We start from the raw sequence: 23,219 nt of genomic DNA on the forward strand, positions 1-23,219 counted from the left end.
CAAAGGACGACAATACGACTATTCTACTTTTGCAATGGAAAACTGTAAACGACTCAACAAACACACAAAAACATCTACAGTTCTTTTGTACAAAGGAGGCGGAATAACAACAAGGAAAAGGGGTTTTCAACAGGTATATACTGATCACAGGCAGCAAAATTCAGAGACAGAACTAGAAAGAATGAAGTACAAGAACCTCAGCTGCACAGGGCTAGTCTGATCAGCGCACCTGTAACACAGAGAAACTGCATTGCAACGTAGGTTGCCCTTTTGGGAAGTGCGTTGAAATGCAGGATCTCTTAACAGTACCTGCGCTGGGCCAGAAACGAGAATCTGTCCAGGTTCTGGGTCACAGTTTGCAGTTCAGTCTTTGGTTTTTGGCCGAGTGAAAGCAATCAGTAATGCACAATCAGGGGTAGATCTAAGGAGGGTCTAAGAGCTATCACAAGGGCAATCAGATAGTTTGTGAATCAGCTGTTCAAATCATAAACAGATCCAGTGAATGGATTGAAGCAACAGATGTCTACTTTGCATTTGTTATGGCAAATATAGTTCGAATGCTACTTATAAGTTTATGAAACAAACAACAAAGAGATACACAAACAAACTAATTAGACATCCTTCCCCAGCGAAGTCGCCATTTTGTTACCGGGAAAAGTGTCTATTTAGAACTGCTTTATCCCACTAAGGTGTGACAGCTGCCTTAGAAACAAACAGAGAAAAACTACTTTTGTATTTCCTTTATGAACTATAGATAGAGAGGAATAGGAAGAACCAACCTGTGTCTTGCGCTAATCCTTTGATCCAATCCCTCTCTTCTTTGACAGCTTCCAGCTACCTGCTCCCTTACTTGCCCAGCTTCACCAAGTACCTGTAAGATCACAGAAGAAGAACACTATACAAAGACATGGATCTATATTTATAAACAACTTAGGATCAGATTTAAGTTAACCATACAAATGTAACAAGCATCAATGATACAAAAGCATGGAGGAAAAACTCAAATAGTTTTTATTGATAAACAAGAAAAGATCCAGGAGGAGTTACAACCGATGATTCCTGACCCAACATCAACCTCCCAGCAAAGAAGCCCCTCTTCGCCTCCAACAAAGCATAGATCACCCAATACTCTGATGTTTGTCTCAAAACCAACAGCAATTCCTTACAATGTGCAAAATTCCAGCCTCTGGATCTCTGGGATGAGGGATCCATATATAGATATGTGTAAGGAGGATGAGTCAGCTTGTGATTTGATTGGTGTCTTCTCTCTGTCAGTTCTTGCTTCCACTTGGAGACTGAAGGCCTCTTACTCATCCTTGGTCGAATTCAGTGAGGCAAGTGTCATAGGAGAAGATTCTGGAAGCTTCCATTGTCTCTCCACCTCATGGAATGACACTGCCATTTGTCATTTCTCGCCCAATGCACCCTCATAGTGCATTTAGGTGCGTTGCAACGCACCTAGCCAGTGTATTTAGGTGCAATGCAACACACCTAGCTAGTGGAGCAGTTGAAATGATCCTGTTTTGACTTATTCTGAGCAGTTTCTGGTGGAGAACTTCTGGGAGAAGCTGAAATTTGTTGACCTTATTCCTTTAGGGGTTAGAACAACACTTTTAGGGACTTAGGAGCCCTTGGTTTATGGACATTTCATGCTTGGAGTTTTAAGGCACAAAAATGTCTATAACAGGAAGGCTTATGTATGAACAACTTGTCTACTCCTCTATAAACAATAATATACCATAGTGAATGCTACAATGGTCTGATGAATAAAGGCCTGAAGCCATAGACAGTTTCTTTGCACCTGATACATTGATTGTGTATACCTATTGCTATACATAGAATATAGCAAGTTTCTACTGTTCATTCCATGCACAAATTATGACAATTTTCATGTATACCATAGAAACTATTATACAGATCAGTTGTAGAAAGAACAATCTATTTTGAGTTAGTATCCAGAAAATTTTGACGTATACCAATCTTAGTCTTGTTGAAAAGAATTCAAAATCTTTGTGATGAGCAGTTGCTTAGGTGGTCCAATGCATGTTCTGAATGTAGTGAAGTCTGAAATTCTGTTCACTGTCATTCAATGCACTTAGGAAGTTTTGCTGTTGGAAAGTTTGATTGGGCTGCATTGAATTAAGCAAGGCTGAAACATTATTGTTGACATTGTAGCTGTAGTTGTTCTACATGTTGTTGAATCTCTTTATAGGGTTGGTTTCATCGTCCCCATATGCTAAGGAGAGGGTCCTACTGAGAGAATTGAATTTGTTGTCATTCTCCACTACTAATTCTTCTTGTTTTGGGACAACTTCATATTAGCAATCGCTATTGTTGTCATTGTTATTGCTGAAATTGTTGTGAGAGAGGTTGGAAGACTGGACTTGAGGTAGTCCGTTGTTGTTTCCATTGCCATCCATGGCTTCATCGTTTAAAAAACCATCTATGAAAGGATCGTCACTCTCCAACAACCCATTGAAAGAGGCAATTTTGGGCAGTTGTAGTTTGTTTTGCTGATCAATATTAGGCAAAGAAGCCATCACTTCATCTACACTTGGTGATTCATCTCGTTCCACCCCTTGTACTCTCTAAGAATGACCATTTTTCTTGTAGATTCGGCACAGCACCCAATCATCAAGCTGGAGAACAGAAGTACCATCAAAATCAACAATACCAATTTTAGTTGAATAAATCAATTCCTATTCATAAAGAATCAAAAAACAAGAACTATGAAAGGAAAATCATTCATATTGATCAATATTCACCGGTATATGAACAATAATACCATCAAATATTATCACAAAACAGTCAAATTAGAAGATTTCAACAATATTCTGGAGCCCAGAGATAGGAATTCAACTAATAGCTATACTTACTCTCAAATAACCCTTCTTGTTAGGTATATAATGGGCATCCTCTACTACGTAGTCAAAATGCCAAGATAGCCATTAGCTTATGTCGTTAGCAATAGCCAGTTTTCTAGGCATAAGAAGGAGTAATTTATCAAGCTTCTACAGTATACAAACTTTGGTTTTTGACACCAAAATCCAACCTCCTTACATTACAAATATATATTCTAATGAAAGAATATATAGGAAAAACATAATCCTCAAGCTGTTACAAGATTTTAGGAATAAAATCCTAACAGTAAACTAAAAATAAAATAAATTTTAAGTTGCTACAAGGAATACGGAAATGATAGAAAATCCTCTGCCATCAAATTGGAAATTGATTCTTTGACTGTTGATATCCTGCCTGCAAATTTGAATATGTTGTAAATATTCTTGAAAATCTATCGACCTCCCTTTAAACAGGGTCAACTATGCCACCTGTCATCCAATGGTCCTTTTATCCAATTTTGAAAGAGAAATTTTTGTCATCTGTTGAAGTATGGTTTACAAAACCTTTTGTTTCATATAACTTATTTGAAAAATATACTCTACTTTATCCATGGGTTAATTACTCATGTAAAAATATAATTAGTCATAAAATTTGTAGGATAAATTAATTACTCTTTTCCTAGACATCTGGCAAAACTACAAAAAAAAAGTGCCTAGCTATCAAAAACCATGGTTTTCATCTCTTTGATATCCTAATGCCATAAAAAAATGATATAGGAGTCCATCAATAATTGGAAATCCATTGTGTTTGGTGTTTCTCAATATTTGTACGTTATTTTCCTACCCTCTCTTTTCCAACAAGAGTTACAAATGTAACTATGACAACATCACTGGTAGTCAATTCCCTCATATATGGCTCTGCATGTGCTTCAAGGAAAATAAGCTCCTTCTTGTGAACAACTTGGTCATAGACACCACTGAAGCCATCTCTATTATCAACATTTTGTTGCTCTGTTTTGAATCCATGACCAAATTCCAGAGGTAGCATCTTCTCGTGCCTAAGAAATTGCATAGATTGAGATTGATGGAAGCCATTATTAGCTTATATACATAAACTTCTAACATACACATTACACAATATTAAATATTGAATATTTCTCCATAGACCTTGACCCCATAGTAGACCTATAAACAAAAACCTCAATAATATGTTGTACAATTTTGACATTCACTTGCTTGTTTGCAAACACACTCTCCAAATTATCTAAACAGCTCCTTGGATTGGCAAGATCAAAAATCCAGATCAGCATCAAGATGATACCAAACCAAAGCATTCTCTTTAGCTTCTATGGAAAAAACATCAGTAGTCTCAGTACATAATTTCATAACAAGCTTTGTTGTTTTCTCCAGTAAAAGTTTGTAGTGGGTTGTTGTTTTTCATTCAGTATCCTGGTTCATTTAGCAATTAGAGGTGTTCCTTTCTTGCACTACTTTTGGCTATTGCATATTCCTTTATTCTTTTGAGCGAAATACTTCATTTTATCGTCTCATCTAGCTTTCACAAGAGCTGTCCTTTCTTTGTCTGTGAATATGTCAACTAAAGGCCTGGGTAACTAGGAAGGCCAACATAATATACTTTCTCTCTTAGAGAATGATATAAAAAAAATTCTGCAAATTTCCTTGCATTCTTCTAATGTTTCTTAATGCACAAAGTCATTGTATTTATTCTTCATAAGCATAGCCAAGAGTGAAATGAAGTTAGACCAAACCTTCTGCATTATGTAGGAAATAAATATCTTTGGCCCAACTTCCCCCCTGAAATTGTATCTTTTGGACTCACGATTGTTACCAATACTACAATAACTACCTGTTGATGGAGAGCCTCAAAACTTTGTTGCATATTTATACTACACTGAAGTGTTTTTTCACTTGCTTCAAAATATTATATGAATTATTCCCAATGTTGTTCTCTGGTGCTTGTGGATCTTCAATCGAAAGTATGTCGTCGCTTAAAGTCTACACGATACCCCAAGATTTGATATAGACAGAACTTCAACATTCTCAAATGTTAGTCAGAAACTGGACCAAGATCTTGGAAATTCCCTTTATAACAAATGCAATTGGTTAGCAGACTCAAGATATTTTCTATTAGAATGTGCTCAGAGCCAAAATTATTAAGCTATGCATGCGATGAATAAAACTGAATGAATACAAAAGAGTTATGAATAATCTTCTCTTGAATATCAAAACCAGTGACTTCTAAAACTCTGGTAGAAGATGCACCCAGATCTGAAAAAGAATTTGCATGATATCAACGCTTCTAATTCCAAGCCACGAAGGAAACATGCACCCAACAACCAACCTTCAAATAAAGGATCAGTTGTTTTGCAAAACTTGGCCATGCCAAAAACTGAGTATATACCCTTTAGAAAACCAACAAAATCTCCCAAACTGTTGACAATTTTAAAAAAATTCTCGTGTCTCATCTAATTGAGGCCATTTTTCAAAAACCCCATTGTTTGGAATTTTGAAATTCCCCTTCAATTTCCTGGAAACTGCACCTAAAGTTCATTGTTGGAAAATGCCCATGAAATTTTGATGAGTGGTTTCCAAAAGAAATTTCTCGATGGATGGGGAGAGGAGGGATGGGTTCCATGGTATTGAAAACTGTCAAGGGGGTGCTACTATGAACCTGTTGCTACCACATCACCAATAGTTTTTTTCACTCCCTTTGTTAAACATCGAACACATAGAGGGGGTTCATGATTTATAATAACTATCGATCTGCTATTGTCTTATACTAGATCTACATGATACCCCAAGATTTGATATAGACAAAACTTCAACATTCTCAAATGTTAGTCGGAAACTAGACCAAGATCTTCGAATTCCCTTTATAACAAATGCAATTGGTTAGCAGACTCAAGATATTTGCTATTAGAATATGCTCAGAGCCAAAATTATTAAGCTATGCATGCGATGAATAAAATTGAATGAATACAAAAGAATTATGAATAATCTTCTCTTGAATATCAAAACCAGTGACTTCTAAAACTCTGGTAGAAGATGCACCCAGATTTGAAAAAGCATTTTCATGATATCAAAGCTTCTAATTCCAAGCCATGAAGGAAACATGCACCCAACAACCAACCTTCAAATAAAGGATCAGTTGTTTTGCAAAGCTTGGCCATGCCAAAAACTGATTATATACCCTTTAGAAAACCAAAAAAATCTCCGAAACTGTTGACAATTTTAAAAAAAATCTCGTGTCTCATCTAATTGAGGCCATTTTTCAAAAACCCCACTGTTTGGAATTTTGAAATTCTCCTTCAATTTCCTGGAAACTACACCTAAAGTCCATTTTTGGAAAATGGCCACGAAATTTTGATGAGTGGTTTCCAAAATCAATTTCTCGGTGGAGGGGGAGAGGAGGGATGGGTTCCATGGTATTGAACACTGTCAAGGGGGTGCTACTATGAACCTGTTGCTGCCACATCACCAATAGTTTTTTTCACTCCCTTTGTTAAACATCGAACACAGAGAGGCAGTTCACAATTTATAATAACTATCAATCTACTATCGTCTTATACTAGATCTACAAGATACCCCAAGATTTGATATAGACAAAACTTCAACATTCTCAAATGTTAGTCGGAAACTGGACCAAGATCTTGGAAATTCCCTTTATAACAAATGCAATAGGTTAGCGAACTCAAGATATTTTCTATTAGAATGTGCTTAGAGCCAAAATTATTAAGCTATGCATGCGATGAATAAAACTGAATGAATACAAAAGAGTTATGAATAATCTTCTCTTGGATATCAAAACCAGTGACTTCTAAAACTTTCGTAGAAGATGCATCCAGATCTGAAAAAGCATTTTCATGATATCAGGGCTTCTAATTCCAAGCAAGGAAACATGCACCCAACAACCAGCCTTCAAATAAAGGATCAGTTGTTTTGCAAAACTCGGCCATGCCAAAAACTGAGTATATACCCTTTAGAAAACCAACAAAATCTCCAAAACAGTTGACAATTTTAAAAAAATTCTTGTGTCTCATCTAATTGAGGCCATTTTTCAAAAACCCCATTGTTTGGAATTTTGAAATTCTCCTTCAATTTCCTGGAAACTGCACCTAAAGTTCATTGTTGGAAAATGCCCACGAAATTTTGATGAGTGGTTTCCAAAAGCAATTTCTCGGTGGAGGGGGAGAGGAGGGATGGATTCCATGGTATTGAAAACTATCAAGGGGGTGCTACTATGAACCTGCTGCTGCCACATCACCAATAGTTTTTTTCACTCCCTTTGTTAAACATCGAACACACAGAGGGGGTTTACGATTTATAATAACTATTGATCTGCTATCGTCTTATACTAGATCTACACGATACCCCAAGATTTGATATAGACAGAACTTCAACATTCTCAAATGTTAGTCGGAAACTGGACCAAGATATTGGAAATTCCCTTTATAACAAATTCAATTGGTTAGCAGACTCAAGATATTTTCTTTTAGAATGTGCTCAGAGCCAAAATTATTAAGCTATGTATGCGATGAATAAAACTGAATGAATACAAAAGAGTTATGAATAATCTTCTCTTGAATATCAAAACCAGTGACTTCTAAAACTCTGGTAGAAGATGCACCCAGATCTGAAAAAGCATTTTCATGATATCAAAGCTTCTAATTCCAAGCCATGAAGGAAACATGCACCCAACAACCAACCTTCAAATAAAGGATCAGTTGTTTTGCAAAACTTGGCCATGCCAAAAACTGAGTATATACCATTTAGAAAACCAACAAAATCTCCCAAACTGTTGAAAATTTTAAAAAAATTCTCATGTCTCATCTAATTGAGGCCATTTTTCAAAAACCCCATTGTGTGGAATTTTGAAATTCTCCAATTTCCTGGAAACTGCACCTAAAGTTCATTGTTGGAAAATGCCCACGAAATTTTGATGAGTGGTTTCCAAAAGCAATTTCTCGGTGGAGGGGGAGAGGAGGGATGGGTTCCATGGTATTGAGGCACTTCCAATACTTCTATTGTATTTAAGGAAGGCATTTTATAAATATAATAACAGACAATTGATCAGCTATTATTTCAAAAACAAGATTGTGATCATACAATAATGGAAATACAGATATCTGCTTTCATAGCATTGTTGGTAAATCAAAATTAAAGCTAATGGAGAAGGCAAAGCAATAATCAAATACCTCAGACGTTCAGCATCAGCCCTGACATCAATTTTCTCCGTCTCTCGGTTTATCAGATTGACAATTCGAGCTGTATATGTAGTAATTGCACGTAGCAATTGTGGAGGACTCCTGAGCAAATTTAGAGCAAGATCCTTCACATCATTTGGTATTTCCCCATCCAAATCAATAACTAGCTTCTCAGCATCTAGATGTGCATGTCCCTGAACACCACCCCCATCATAAGCCGGAAAAGTGTTCCGTATTCTTTCAATGAGATGAGCTGCAAGTGATTCACATGCCTTTCTAATGCTCCTTTCCTGTGCTGTTTCAATAAGAATGAGACCATCCGCTAGCTTGTTTCCCTTAATTGTGGCATAAATGGTATCCTGCTCGTTATGGGCACGCAGAATGTTAGGAGTTGCATCTTGCCCACTGCCAACCCTCACTCACTGTGCATCCCTTGCTTGATCAACATAACGATGAATTCGTCGCTGATATTCTGCAAAAATCTTGCATGTTTCTTCACACTGCTGGTCATAAGCTTCAAGAATTACCTACTTATGCGTAATACAAAAGAAGAAGAAAAAATAACAGTCAAAAGGCGATACTTCAATGAAAACTTTAGAAATAATTTTAAAATTTGAGCGAAGTTCCTTAATGTTCTTCACAGTATATATTATCCAGTTAAACTTGACTTCAATGTTATTGCACGAAATTAATCCTATTTGACAAAACGAAATTCAGCCACACGCTGCCTTACGAGTAATAGATCATTCCCTGTGATATATTACATCAGGAATTTTGGAGCATAATGAGTAACTCTGGGATCGGGTATAATCAGTTCGTTTATTCCGTATTTATCATTAAGGAGCTTAAAAAGAGCACAGTGTCAAGGCCCTTCTGAACCTATCGCATTAATTAGCATATTTGAAACCAGGATATTCCTAATATTTAACAGAATAGCTTAATGTAAACAAGCTGCAAGATCCACAAAACTAATTTGATACACAGGCTTTTCAGAAGCGACAGAATTTAACCAAGAAACTAACTTGAATAATGTAACGTTCTCATAGAACAAGGTAACGAAACCTAGTCTGATTTTAGAAAATGAATCAACAACACAATAAATTTTAAATCTGTACCTATAATTTGATTTCTCATCAAGCATTCTTTTGCGTTCAGCTTCTTCCCTGGAAGCTTCAAGCATCTGTCCCTTCAATTCCTTCCTCTGCCGCTGAAGGACGTGGCGTAGTCTTTCTACCTCTTTCTCAGCTGCACCTCGTTCTCTCAGAGCCCTCTCTCGGTCTCATAGGCTTCAGAAGCGTGTCCTTTTTCCAGAGGCTCTTTAGCTTTGGCAACCTCGGCCACCTTTCCTTTGCTTCTGTCGTCATATCTCTTCCTGCTTTTGCCTTTAACTTCCTCCTCCTTCACATTTAAGTTTTTTGCTGCTGCCTCGGCTCCTTCTTGCAGACCGACTGCGATGCTAGGGCTGCCGTGCACGAGAATGTTTCTCTTAATTTTCTCCACTGTTTTCTCGGACCTTACTCTCTGCAATAGGAAATTCCAGACGGGTAACATATTTCCCCTGCATATTTTCTTCAGATCTTCCGGCGATGGCAGGGGTTTGTTGGAAGATAAATATCGGTCGTGCGGTCTGTACCCCATTTCCTGCTGTAACCATTCCAATATAGCCTCCGGCTGAGGAACGGAACCGCCTGGAGTCTGCATAGCTTAAACACTACAATCTTTGGATAAAACTGGTCGAAAGTGAGCTCAAATTACTGCAAATGCCCTCGGAAATTCGATCATGCCTGCTTGGTAAGGCACTGAAGCTCGACCCCGGATGTAAAAATGCCGGTTCCGCCTAGATTTGGTACCAAACTGTCCCGAATTGAAGACCTAGTCAAAGCTGGAAACCCTAAACCAAGAGAATTGCTCTGTGTCCAATTGCAGCTGCGATGGCTGCTGCGGTGAGATGAGAAATTTGAGAGTCCCATGGACTCAAACCTTCAATCCATCGGCCGGATCGGAATTTTCTTCATCGTATCTCAAACCCTGGCTTCGTGCTTTTTCCTGCCACTGCGTTGATAAATCCCGTGCAACAAAGGCATTTGCCCCGGCCCTCCTCTGCAGCAAACTGGCTATTTGTGTGTGCACGACAGACCAAGTGGGTAGACATACGGGCAGATAATTGTTGAATCGTCTAACAATAGATCTGACGGTTAACATTAAGACAGAAAGGTGTTTAGGGGAGTTCATTTCAGAAGGAAACGCCTTACGGCGTAAATATCTCGATTGTGAACTAGTTTTCTTCCAGATCTGTCAAACAAGTTATGCCCAAATGGAGAAACAGAAAATCCTCTCATCTATTGATTGCTCAAAGTTAGTAATGACAAACTGAATACATATAACAGAGATGGTGTTTAGTGACTAGCCAACAAAATGGGGACATGAAATGATAATAGAAAACGATAAGTAGCTCAAGTTTGTCACACTTTCCTTTCCTGGAACAGAACCATTCCTAAATAATTAAGTTCTGTGAGTATCTCAATGCCATATATGTTAATGTTTTTTTTTTCCATTGGCAAGTCATAAAACGCCAGTAACTACCTAAATAAATCACAACTAATATGGCATCAGTTCAAGGATTTCCACACATCTTCACTTGTGAAAAACCAATATATTGTAAGAACAACATTGGTTGGGTCTAGTACTTCTCGGAATGTAGGTTGTAACTAATTATTCCTGGGGAGTAAGTGCCCTAAATCATACAACAAATGGCTAAAGGGGATGCAGAAAACATAGGGCTCTGTCAACTCACAGAGTCTAACCTTCCTGCAGTTCCATAGCCTATGGGAGAAAGAACTATGCTAAAGAAGCAACATTTACGTTTCATATATCTGCTGAAGAGCGGTTTAATTGTATAGATCTATTACTTATACAAATACGAGTATCACAAATTTCTGAAGAACCCTTTCCTTTTTAATTATTATTTATTTTTATTTTTTTGGATTTTTTTGGTGGGAATAGCATTTCCCCCTAATTCCCCAAGTTTACTGGCTATTTCCTTTTTAGGAATGTTTTTAGATAGAAGCAATCAGGGGAACACGTTGTCTCTAGACTCTGATAATTCAAATTTATAGTATTCTACTTAGGGCTTGTGACTGAGGAAAGATGCATTTGCCCATTTTAAATTTCTCATACAACATGGGACCCAAGTGTTATAGACATTTTTGTGCCTTACAACTCTAAGCATGAAATGTCCATAATCCAAGGGATCCTAAGTCCCTAAATGTGTTTTTCCTACCCCTAGAGGAACAAGGTCAACCAATTACAACTTCTCCCAGAAGTTCTCCACTAGAAACTGCTCAGAATCAGTGAAATCAGGATTATTTCAGCTGCTCCACTAGCTAGCTGCGTTGCATAGCACCCCAGTACACTATCTAGGTGCGTTGCAACGTACCTAAATGCACTACCAGGGTGCACTGAGCGGGAAATGACAAATGGCAGTGTCATTCCGTGACGTGGACAGAGAATGGAAGCTTCCAGAATCTTCCCCAATGACACTTGCCTCATTGAGTTCGACCAAGGATGAGTAAGAGGCTCTCAGTCTCCAAGTGGAAGCAAGAACTGACAAAGAGAGGCCACAAGTCAAATCATAAGCTGACTCATACTCTTTGCATACATCTATATATGGATCCCTCATCCCAGAGATCTAGAGGCTGGAATTTTGTACTTTGCAGAGAATTGTTGCTGGTTTTGAGATAGAGATCAGTGCATTGGGTGATTTATGCTTTGTTGGAGGTGAAGAGGCGATTCCTTTGCTGGGGGGTTGATGCTGGATCAGGAATCATCGGTTGTAACTCCTCCTGGACCTTCTTGTGATATCAATAAAACTATTTGAGTTTCTCCTACATGCTTGTGTATCAATGATGTTTTTGTTATATTTGCATGTTTAGCTTAAATCTGATCCTAAGCTATTTATGAATGTAAATCCATGTCTTTGTGTAGTTTTCCTCTTCTGTGATCTTGCAGGAACTTGGTAAAGCTGGGCAAGTAAGGGAGCAGGTAGCTGGGAGCTGTCAAAGAGGAGAGAGATTGGATCAAAGGACTAGCGCAAGACACAGGTTGGTTCATCCTATTCCTCTTCGTTTACAGTTCATAAAGAAGAATACGAAAGTAGTTTTCCTTGTTTGTTGCTAAGGTACTGTCACACCTTAGTGGGATAGGGGCGTTCTGAGTAGAAACTTTTCCCGTCAACAAAATGACGACTCCGCTGGGGATCGTGTCTAGTTAGTTTGTTTGTGTTTCTCTTGTTGTTTGTTTCATAAACACAGAAGTAGCAATCGAACTGCATTTGCCATTATCAAATGCAAAGTAGACACCTGCTACTTCAATCCTTTCACTGGATTTGTTTATGATTTGAACAGCTGATTCACAAATGATCTGATTAGTGATTACCCTTTGTGATAGCTCTTAGACCTCCTTTAAATCCACCTTCTGATTGTACATTACTGATTGCTTTTACTCGGCCAAAATCCATAGATTAAACTGCAAACCGTGACCCAGAACCCGGATAGAAGTCTCGTTTCTGCCCCAGCGCAGGCACTGTGAAGAGACTCTGCATTTCAACGCAGTTCCCGAGAGGGCTACCTGCGCTGCAATTCAGTTTCTCTGTGTAACAGGTGCGCTGATCAGCCTAGCCCTGTGCAGCTGAGGTTCTTTGCTTCATTTTTTCAGTTTTGTCTCTGATTTTGTAGCCTGTGATCAGTGTGTGTCTGTTTAAAAACCCCTTTTCTTTGCCTTAATTCCGCCTCCTTTGTACAGAAAGACTGTAGATGTTCTTTGTGTGTTTGTTACATCATTTACAGTTTTCCATTGAAAGAGTAGAATATTCATACTGTCGTCCTTGGATTTAGATCTGTCGTAAGTGTCGATTTTGATCTTAGGAGAAAGTTTGTTTGCTGTTGACAGTTGATTATGTTTTTACTTTTACCTTTGGTTTGAATTTGTCTCTTTCTAGTGTCGAAACGAGTGTTTATTTCAAAATCATAAAGTGTCGTAATCTTCTCTACCTTTTGATTTCGAAAAGAAGCTTGTTTGTGTTTTTCACTTGCATCAATATTAAGAAAGTGAAAACAAATACATGCATATGTGCATTTGCATATTGATAGTCTGTTTGGCTTGATTTAGGAAAAGTGCATTTACAGTGTGCTCTTTTCTCTTTGAGAAAAGATTGTGTCTTTCTTTTCCCCTTGTAGCTAGGATTTTCATTGCTGAAAAGAGATAAAAGCTTGCTTATCATCTTTAGATTGCATTTTAGGAATTACATCTACATCTCATGGTGATCCCAAAAGGCAAACTTCTAAGAAAGATCAACTTAAAATAAATTGAATGAATCTAACAACGCTTTGGAACTTAACGCACAACATTTAGAGGTCTAGGCTAGAGACGTATTCCGGCGTCGTAAAGCCAGGTAACTGTTGTCCTCACTGATGGTTGGGTGATTCCTCCACTTTGAGACGATAAGTGCCAGTACGGACTTGTGCTCCCATGTACCGTCGAGTATATATTGGGAGACACCTATAGGCTTAAAACCTTTTATCCATAGGAAGCCGTGTCGGCCGCCCTACTGATCGCAATGCACCGAACACAACATTCGGGAAGATTGACTGCCGTACCGTAAAAAGTATTCTGCAGTTTTGCGATTGGTTTGGTACTCCCTCTACCTAGATCTCTAGAGCAGTCCCTTTCGTTCCTTTTCAGACTCCTTAACGGAAAAGGTCCATCTGAGCACTTGTCACTTCAGGCTCATTAAAAATCGAAGGAGACTAGAGTCATCTTTTGTTTTTTCTTGACTCTTTAAAATTGAAAAAACAAGTTGTGTCCAAGCATCTTAAAATTTATTTTAAACGGAATATTCATACCCTTTTCCTACGTTGATCTTAGGTTGAGAAAATGGAGTCTACCAACCAAGGAATTCCCCTTGGTGGAAATCCTAGTCCCTTCTCCTCTTGGGGAGATGTTGGTGCATCCCATATGGCCACATTGTCGCTTCCAGGACTGACAATTGGCTTGCCGGTCTGGCTCTTCCCAACCAACGTCGTTCAGAACACCACTATTCCTGAACAATCGAATCAGCAACCAGACGAATCCAGAGTTGCCCACCAACCTTCTACTTCCTCTAATTCTTCCTCTCCCCCTTCCTCTTCGCTTGATGAGGCTAGCAAAGCCAAAAGTCAAGTTCCTAAGGAGAAGAAGGAGAAGAAGAAGAAAGAGAAGAAGAAGAAGGAGCCAAAGGCGAATGGGAGAAAATGAGTGTCGTCTAACGAAAATCCACACACTGCACCGACCAGGCCTAAATCGCCATGTGTCATTTGCAGAGGAGACCACTTTCACAGAGATTGTCCTTGCATCCCTCGGATACTAAGGGACTGGTCTCCTTGTTTACACAATCTAGTGTCATCAACCTCTGATGATCATGTTGAAAGCACACCGTCAACTAGCGAAAGTGAAGCCTTAGGACAAAAAGGGAAAGCTAGATTTCCCTGTAAACTGTGCGAAGGCAATCATGCCGTCCACCATTGTCCCTTCTTAGACGAAGCGAAGAGAGTTTTGGCTGATCGTCCGGTTTCACCGTTACAACTTCCTCCTGGATATAAAAAACTATTGCTGAGTCCATCGCTAGTTGAGAATCCAGCTGGCCCGCTCAAGTGGTCGGCTGGAGCGCCTATCATCGAAGATAAACCATCTGAATCCATACCAGATGAAAGTCAAAGGGTCGAGGCGGCAGTTGACCCGGTCTTGCCTCCAGAGGTTTTATCTTCGGATGATACAGTCACTGAAGAGAACAAGGATGACACCGTCCAAATTCTCTTCATCAGCACAGACTCCGACGAACATGGGGGCAATCTACCCATTCCCTTACCGCAGGAGGGAAGTTCGTCAGAGCCATACTCGGCCGTCTACTCGGTCCCACCTCCAAGCAACCTAGTTGTCTCCTTCGACTGGAATCAACTATGCAGACCCCATTTACCAGCGAGCATACCATTCCGAATTATCGTTCAAATATATAAAATGGTCATGACTGGTACCATCATAGATGAGGGGGCTCCTGTGAGTATCCTTTCCTCTATTGCTTGGAAAGCGCTTGGTTCGCCATCGCTGTTGCCTGAGATGAGAAATCTGACAGGCTTTGATAAAGGAACCAGTCGACCTTTAGGGATCCTTCCCAATGTGCCCATAACATTGAGAGGGAAGACAGTTCAAATGAACGTAATGGTAGTTCAAGGACCCTTGGATTATAACCTACTCCTTGGAATAGACTATATTTATTGCATGGGAGCCATCATCTCCTCACTCTTTAGAGTAATGTGTTTTCCACACGAAGGAAGAGTGGTCAAGCTCGTGGACCAGCTTTCATTTCCTGGATCACGCATCGTAAATAGTCATATACCATCCCTAAATGGTCTCTTCACGCAAGAAATGTCTCAATCCCCGGTCCGTCCTCCCGATGAGCGCGAGTAATTCGGAGGGATATGACTGAAACCCAGGGGGCATGCGTCTTGGTCTGCTTCAGCAGGAAAACTTCGGGTATAGGGTAGGTTTTCGCGGGAGAATATGACTAGTCTGTACCCCGTCTGTGATTGGAAGAGGGGTTATTCTAGAACAAGATTCTCTTGTCAAAGTTATGTGAGTTGACAGAACTGAGTCACTCACCCTTGTTTATCTCAGTAGACACCACCGAAGAAGTGTTTTGTTTGCACTGTGAATAGAACAATCTTTGGGTAACCTGTAAGAGGTAAGCTTTTCCTGATAGAACAAATGTTTTGTTTGCAAATTGAGGGGTAACCTTGAAACCATATTTTATACCTGGGGGCATGCAAACCTTTTGGAGTGCAAGCGAGGGGCAGCTATTGATTTTTTAAATTTTTAGGACCTCTAACCCTTTAAACTCGTAGGATTAGTCATCATCTAACTTGCATAAAGAAAGGATGTGGGGCAAAAATCTAAAAGTTGTCGTTTTATATGAGACATTCTTATCATATGACTGGATTAATCAAGCAGTTTTAGCACATAGTTCAAGCTCGTTAAAAAATAAACATAAGACGTGAGCAAGTGTTTCCACCCGCATTTAAGCTCATTAAAAAATGAACTATCCTCCGGTAAATAACCATCGTGAATGAAGATTTCAGCCATTAAAGCCTTGGTCGTGTTTGCACCGTCACCTCCACTTTTCCATTGGCCGATCATTCACCTCCATTTGATTGTTTACCCATTTTGAGGAACAGCTGCGAAGAGTGACTTCACTGGCCATCCTTGTGACACTGCCATGATTGGAAAATTCCAACCCTTACCTGGAATTAGCTGCTACCCATTTTATCACTCGTTCCTCAAAAGATGAGTCTTCTTTAAGCTCTTTTCAACTGACTCATGAAATATGAAAAGATTGCCGAGTTTTGGCCTTCCAGCTCGTTAAAGCGACCGGAAGTGCTATCCCTCCTCTAGATTTTAATCTTTTTGGACCTGAGGGATTATTGCACAAAAAGATCGAGCGCTTGTTTTGTTCGGCTCGTTAAAACTATCGAAAATTCATCCCTTCTATATTGTTTTATACTTTTTCAGGCTTAAGGGATTAGATGACGAAAAAGGAATCTTGGAGTTACCTTTACGTACCTTTTCAGACTCTCTAAAAATGAAAAGGACCGAGTTATCTTTGTCGTTAAACTCGTTAAAAAGATTAATAGTGACAAACTTGTCTTTAGACGAGAACGAGTTTCACTATCGCTAGGCTCGTTAAAACATAGCGATGGGTTTGCCCAAAGGGCAAATTATAGAACAAGCATATGTTATCCTCCTCAAGCTTGACAAAAATCAAGAGGTACTGGTCAGCAATGACTAGGGAAAAATTGGGAAGAAACTCAAAAAATCTTTATTGGTAGCAAGTCGCTCTTGAACATGACACTTCCACTCCGTGCCTGAGTCGGGTTGGGTTGTTTCATTCACCGGTCACATCACCATGGTCACGCCATACCATCCACATTTGGGGTAAATGCTACCAATCCATCACATAAGTGTCGCCGACATGTTCAAGAGAAGTCATCCAGAGAAGTCACCCGTGTTCCATCCACTACCATACATTATACTTCATTCCTTCATGACCGCCATCCTGAACCATATATCTTCAGATCGTTTTCACCTCCATCAAAATCATTTGCTCCGTTCCGTGTCATTGATGCGGGATTCATTAAGGCCCTTCTTTGACGGGTCGCTTCTTGTTGACACTAGCTCATTATCCAAGAAGTTGATCTAGGAACACCCCATTCAGTACTTTGAAGCTTGCATGCCTCAATGGCAAGTTTCTCACTTCCGGCGACAGGTATACATCAATGACCTTCGACCGAAATATTTTGTGTGGTGTTTGATGCCAAGTCCTTTATTCACACCATGTGAATTGTACTGCAGTACCTTGAGGGTCATCATCATTATCGGTGATTCCTCTCACGCTTGTTAATAGTTTACATCATCGACTGGTAATCAAGCGATGTCTTTCCATGTTCGACTTCAAAACATTTCTCACATGGATCGACTTGTACTTCGAGTGAAGATCGGACGAGATTGAAGACCCCGGATCTAGTTTCATCCATCCGGGCTGCGATATATATTCAGGAAAAATAAAAACATTGACATGTACAGCATTGCAACACAGATAGTCATCCTACCAAAAGGATGATGACTCCATCAGAATCATCAGTCTACCATCAGACGATTGTATGTCCTGTGTACATAAAAATGAGTTTATAGAGCTGAGCATGGGAATGCCCGCCTCAGCTAGATCATGAAAATAGTATGAAGATAATGTATTGTATTGTATCTTATTACAGGTCTCCTCCCAACATTGAAAGAACTTCGGATCCTCCTAATAAAGCATTTCACCCGATAAACGGCCTCATACTTTAGGGGGCAACTGTTATAGACATTTTTGTGCCTTATAGCTCTAAGCATGAAATGTCCATAATCCAAGGGATCCTAAGTCCCTAAGAGTGTTGTTCCTACCCCTAGAGGAACAAGGTCAACCAATTACAGCTTCTCCCAGAAGTTCTCCACCAGAAACTGCTCAGAATCAGTCAAATCAGGATCATTTTAGCTGCTCCACTAGCTAGCTGCGTTGCATAGCACCCCAGTACACTAGCTAGGTGTGTTGCAACGCACCTAAATGCACTACCAGGGTGCGCTGAGTGGGAAATGACAAATGGCAGTGTCATTCCGCGAGGTGGACAGACAATGGAAGCTTCCAGAATCTTCCCCAATGACACTTGCCTCACTGAGTTCGACCAAGGATGAGTAAGAGGCTCTCAGTCTCCAAGTGGAAGCAAGAACTGACAGAGAGAGGCCACAAGTCAAATCATAAGCTGACTCATCCTCTTTGCATACATCTATATATGGATCCCTCATCCCAGAGATCCAAGGGCTGGAATTTTGTACTTTGCAGAGAATTGTTGTTGGTTTTGAGATAGAGATCAGTGCATTGGGTGATTTATTCTTTGTTGGAGGTGAAGAGGGGGTTCCTTTGCTGGGGGGTTGATGCTGGATCAGGAATCATCGGTTGTAACTCCTCCTGGACCTTCTTGTGATATCAATAAAACTATTTGAGTTTCTCCTACATGCTTGTGTATCAATGATGTTTTTGTTATATTTGCATGTTTAGCTTAAATCTGATCCTAAGCTATTTATGAATGTAAATCCATGTCTTTGTGTAGTTTTCCTCTTCTGTGATCTTGCAGGAACTTGGTAAAGCTGGGCAAGTAAGGGAGCAGGTAGCTGGGAGCTGTCAAAGAGGAGAGAGATTGGATCAAAGGACTAGCGCAAGACACAGGTTGGTTCATCCTATTCCTCTTCATTTACAGTTCATAAAGAAGAATACGAAAGTAGTTTTCCTTGTTTGTTGCTAAGGTACTGTCACACCTTAGTGGGATAGGGACATTCTGAGTAGACACTTTTCCCGTCAACACCAAGATCAAATCTTATGTTAGTGATCACGCCAAGTAGATGCAATGCAAAATAGTTTAATTTGGTTATTTATGAAGGCATAGTATGAATTAAGAATCACAAAAGTACCAGTTAACCAATGGCAACAATATAACAGCTGAATTGACTCCCAACCAATTTCACATCATCTTGTAGATCATTAAAAAACACACATCGAAGCATTAACGCAAATAACGTTTCAGGGAATATATTGCCAAGGGTCCAAATAGAAACTCATTGGAAATATCAGGGGAAATATTGAAAATTATCCGAAAATATCAGCAAGAATAAACTTGGAACTGAGGAATTCTTAATATATCATTGACAACCTGAAAATCTTGGGAGAAACTGGAAATATCAGGAGAAATATATAGTGAGTCCTGAGCAACAGCAAGGTCTCTACTCTGTTTTTTCTCTTTACCAATCAGAGATATTTGCACCACTGCATTGAAGAAGCCACAATAAAATTATATATATTGCCAAATCAATTAATAACCTGTTTTCCTTCTAGATTTGAAAACCAAGTTATGTCCAGATGGAGAGATATGATAAGATAATTTTATTGATGTCCAACAAATAACAACAAATAGGTCAATGGGACTGCTAAATACATCCGTGAGAATACAAAGTACAAGCACTAAAGGAGCTCCTGGAAAATCATGATAAAAGCATATCTATAATATGCTGAGAATCTAAAACCTAAATCCTGACTCCTAACAGCATGGAGAAGTGAAACAAAGCAATGATGCACATACATGCAAATGCAGCAGAGAAAATTTTCACATCTATTCATCTACCATAATCAACAAAGAGAACTTGATAGTGTATAAGAATGATAGTATTCAGCATCTAGCCAACAAAATAAGAGCACAAAACAATAAGCCGAAACATCACAAGTTGATGTATTCAAAAATGGATAACCAAGACACTGTAACCACAAGAAGCTCAAGTTCATCGAACTTTCCCTAGAAAAGAACCATTCTTACACGCATCTCGATAATACATAGGTTAATCTCTTATCAATATGGAATTCATAGTACATCAGTGATCACCTAAATAAACCAGATTTGATGCAGCATCCGTGCAAGGACTCCCACGTTTGTATTGGTGTGTTCTCATGCTTCCTGTCACCTGAATTGTAACTGATGAGTGCTAAGGAGGATGTGCACTAGATCATACAAATTCCTAGATGGGACCAAACACTGCAGTTACCAGGCTCAGCTCACAAAAAACTTGGCAGAGGCAAAAACGCGAGTTCAAATCAGGTAAGCTAAAACTTGAGGAGAGATGAGCAGAAATCAGGGAAAAATAGAGAAGAAAATGAAGCAAAGAAACTCACTCTCTCAGATATATAAAAGAAGGTGGCGAGTTTTCTGACAGGTCCACAGGTCAAAAATTGTTGACCCATGAAAAACCCACTAAGTACTCATAGGTTGAGTTATTCATAGCAAGTTAAACTTGTTGACATCAAGTTTGACTCACCATCAATTTGAATCCATGTGTTTCAGCAGGCAACCCGACTTTCACCCCCATGGGTGGGTCAAACCCAGTAGGTCTGGAAACCCTAACACCTACAATTTGGGACCCTATCACCTAATAGGAGCCAAACCTTCCTATGGTTCCACGCCTTAGGGAAAAGGAACACTACTAAGGAAGAAGCATTTATGTATGTTTCAGATATCTGTTATAGTGTTGCACTACTTGGACTCAGCAAAAAAACAACAAGGGTTTGAAATCATTAACTGGGTGAAAACTCAACAAAAAGTCGTTGTGCAATGAAAATGAGAAAATCCGCCTTTTAAGTTACTTTTCTGCAGCAGCTGCTGAATTTTTGAAAAAATGGGAAAAAAATGCCTGAATCAGAATCTGTGCTACTAAATCATTTCAGACAGAACCCATCAACTAATCTGTGACTTCCGCAACACTAAACTGTAGAATAGCATCTTATTTTCATCAGATTCAAGTTTCTTCAGCAACAATCAGAATTGATTGGAATTGTATGAACAATTATCACAACATTAGAAACATGACTCTTTATAATTTATAACTGTGCGAGTACTAGCGAGTTGATTCCACTCTCCAAGGTAGTGAGCAGAGTCAAACCTTTGCCAAAACTCCTGGTCAGAGTCGGTCAGGCTCAGTTTCGGTAAATAAGTTTAAGTTCTGCTGGGCTTATATTCCTCATATTTTTTAGTGTGTGTTTCTTGACATTTTTAATAAGACAATTTTTGCCATGTCACCAAGTTGACTCTCCACATTGAATTTGCCAAGTTTTTGCCAAGTCTGGTTCATGTGACTTTGATCAGGATTTTCTCTTCCGTTGAATAGTATAAGGTAATCATTTGGTGAAGGTCCCGGGATACCATAAATTGCATCCATTTCTGGATGTATGCCTAGTGCTAACACCGGTAAGGATTTTGAAGCCTCTATGACAGTTTTAATACCTACAACAGAACAAGCTAATACAAGACATGGATAGATAGATAGATAGATAGATAGATAGCTCTTATCAAACATGGATGTAACCTGAAAAATACAGTACATCTAAATCTTCCCTAGAGACACCTTGGCATGTCTCCTCTTTCCTGCAGAAAAACAACTCCACGGAGGCAGTTTCAAGATATAAAAATATAACATACCTAAAGTGACCAGTGCAGACCAAGCCTCCATGAGAACATGGATAACTAATAAACACGGAGTTGTGATTGAGACTTGAGCTTGACCAAGTCAAAATCAAATTGCTTTTTGCGATATACATTTCATCCAGATGCATCGTCAATGAAAATTTACCCAAATTGAATAACAAATATCAGATATTTCTCTATATTAACCTTAAAAAGAGAAACTAATTATTCCTATGAAGTCGAGCGTTCATCGAACTTTCCCTAGAAAAGAACCATTCTTACATGCATCTCGATAATACATAGGTTAATCTCTTATCAATATGGAATTCATAGTACTTTAGTGATCACTTAAATAAACCAGATTTGTTGCAGCATCCGTGCAAGGAATCCCACGTTTGTATTGGTGTGTTCTCATGCTTCCTGTCACCTGAATTGTAACTGATGAGTGCTAAGGAGGATGTGCACTAGATCACACAAATGCCTAGATGGGACCAAACACTGCAGTTATCAGGCTCAGCTCACAAAAAACTTGGCAGAGGCAAAAAAGTGAGTTCAAATCAGGTAAGCTAAAACTTGAGGAGAGATGAGCAGAAATCAGGGAAAAACAGAGAAGAAAATGAAGCAAAGAAACTCACTCTCTCAGATATATAAAAGAAGGTGGCGAGTTTTCTGACAGGTCCACAGGTCAAAAATTGTTGACCCATGAACAACCCACTAAGTACTCATAGGTCGAGTTATTCATAGCAAGTTAAACTTGTTGACATCAAGTTTGACTCACCATCAATTTGAATCCATGTGTTTCAGCAGGCAACCCGACTTTCACCCCCATGGGTGGGTCAAACCCAGCAGGTCTGGAAACCCTAACACCCACAATTTGGGACCCTATCACCTAATAGGAGCCAAACCTTCCTATGGTTCCACGCCTTAGGGAAAACGAACACTGCTAAGGAAGAAGCATTTATGTATGTTTCAGATATCTATTATAGTGTTGCACTACTTGGACTTAGCAAAAAAACAGCAAGGGTTTGAAATCATTAACTAGGTAAAAGCTCAACAAAAAGTCACTGTAAAATGAAAATGAGAAAATCCGCCTTTTACGTTGCTTTTCTGCAGTAGCTGCTGAAATTTTGAAAAATGGCAAAAAAATGCCTGAATCACAATCTGTGCTACTAAATCATTTCAGACAGAACCCATCAACTAATCTGTGACTTCCGCAACACTGAACTATAGAATAGCATCTTATTTGCATCAGATTCAAGTTTCTTCAGCAGCAATCAAAATTGATCAGAATTGTATGAACAATTATCACAACATTAGAAACAGGACTCTTTATAAATGTGCGAGTACTAGCGAGTTGATTCCACTCTCCAAGCTAGTGAGTAGAGTCAAACCTTTGCCAAAACTCTTGGTCAGAGTCGGTCAAGCTCAGTTTTGGTAAATAAGTTTAAGTACTGCTGGGCTTATATTCCTCATATTTTTTAGTGTATGTTTCCTGACATTTTTAATAAGACAATTTTTGCCATGTCACC

At 39.2% G+C, this 23,219-nt stretch overlaps 1 pseudogene; it reads right to left on the bottom strand.

Annotated features, from left to right (window-relative positions):
• Window positions 1-7,840: 7,840 nt before the first annotated feature.
• On the bottom strand, window positions 7,841-10,207 carry LOC149142995 (AUGMIN subunit 5-like; annotated as a pseudogene).
• Window positions 10,208-23,219: the final 13,012 nt, after the last annotated feature.

The sequence above is a fragment of the Pinus tabuliformis genome, chromosome X (genome assembly GCF_031772625.1).
Source record: "Pinus tabuliformis cultivar Carrire ecotype Pingquan chromosome X, CPIR1, whole genome shotgun sequence".
Taxonomy (NCBI): domain Eukaryota; kingdom Viridiplantae; phylum Streptophyta; class Pinopsida; order Pinales; family Pinaceae; genus Pinus; species Pinus tabuliformis.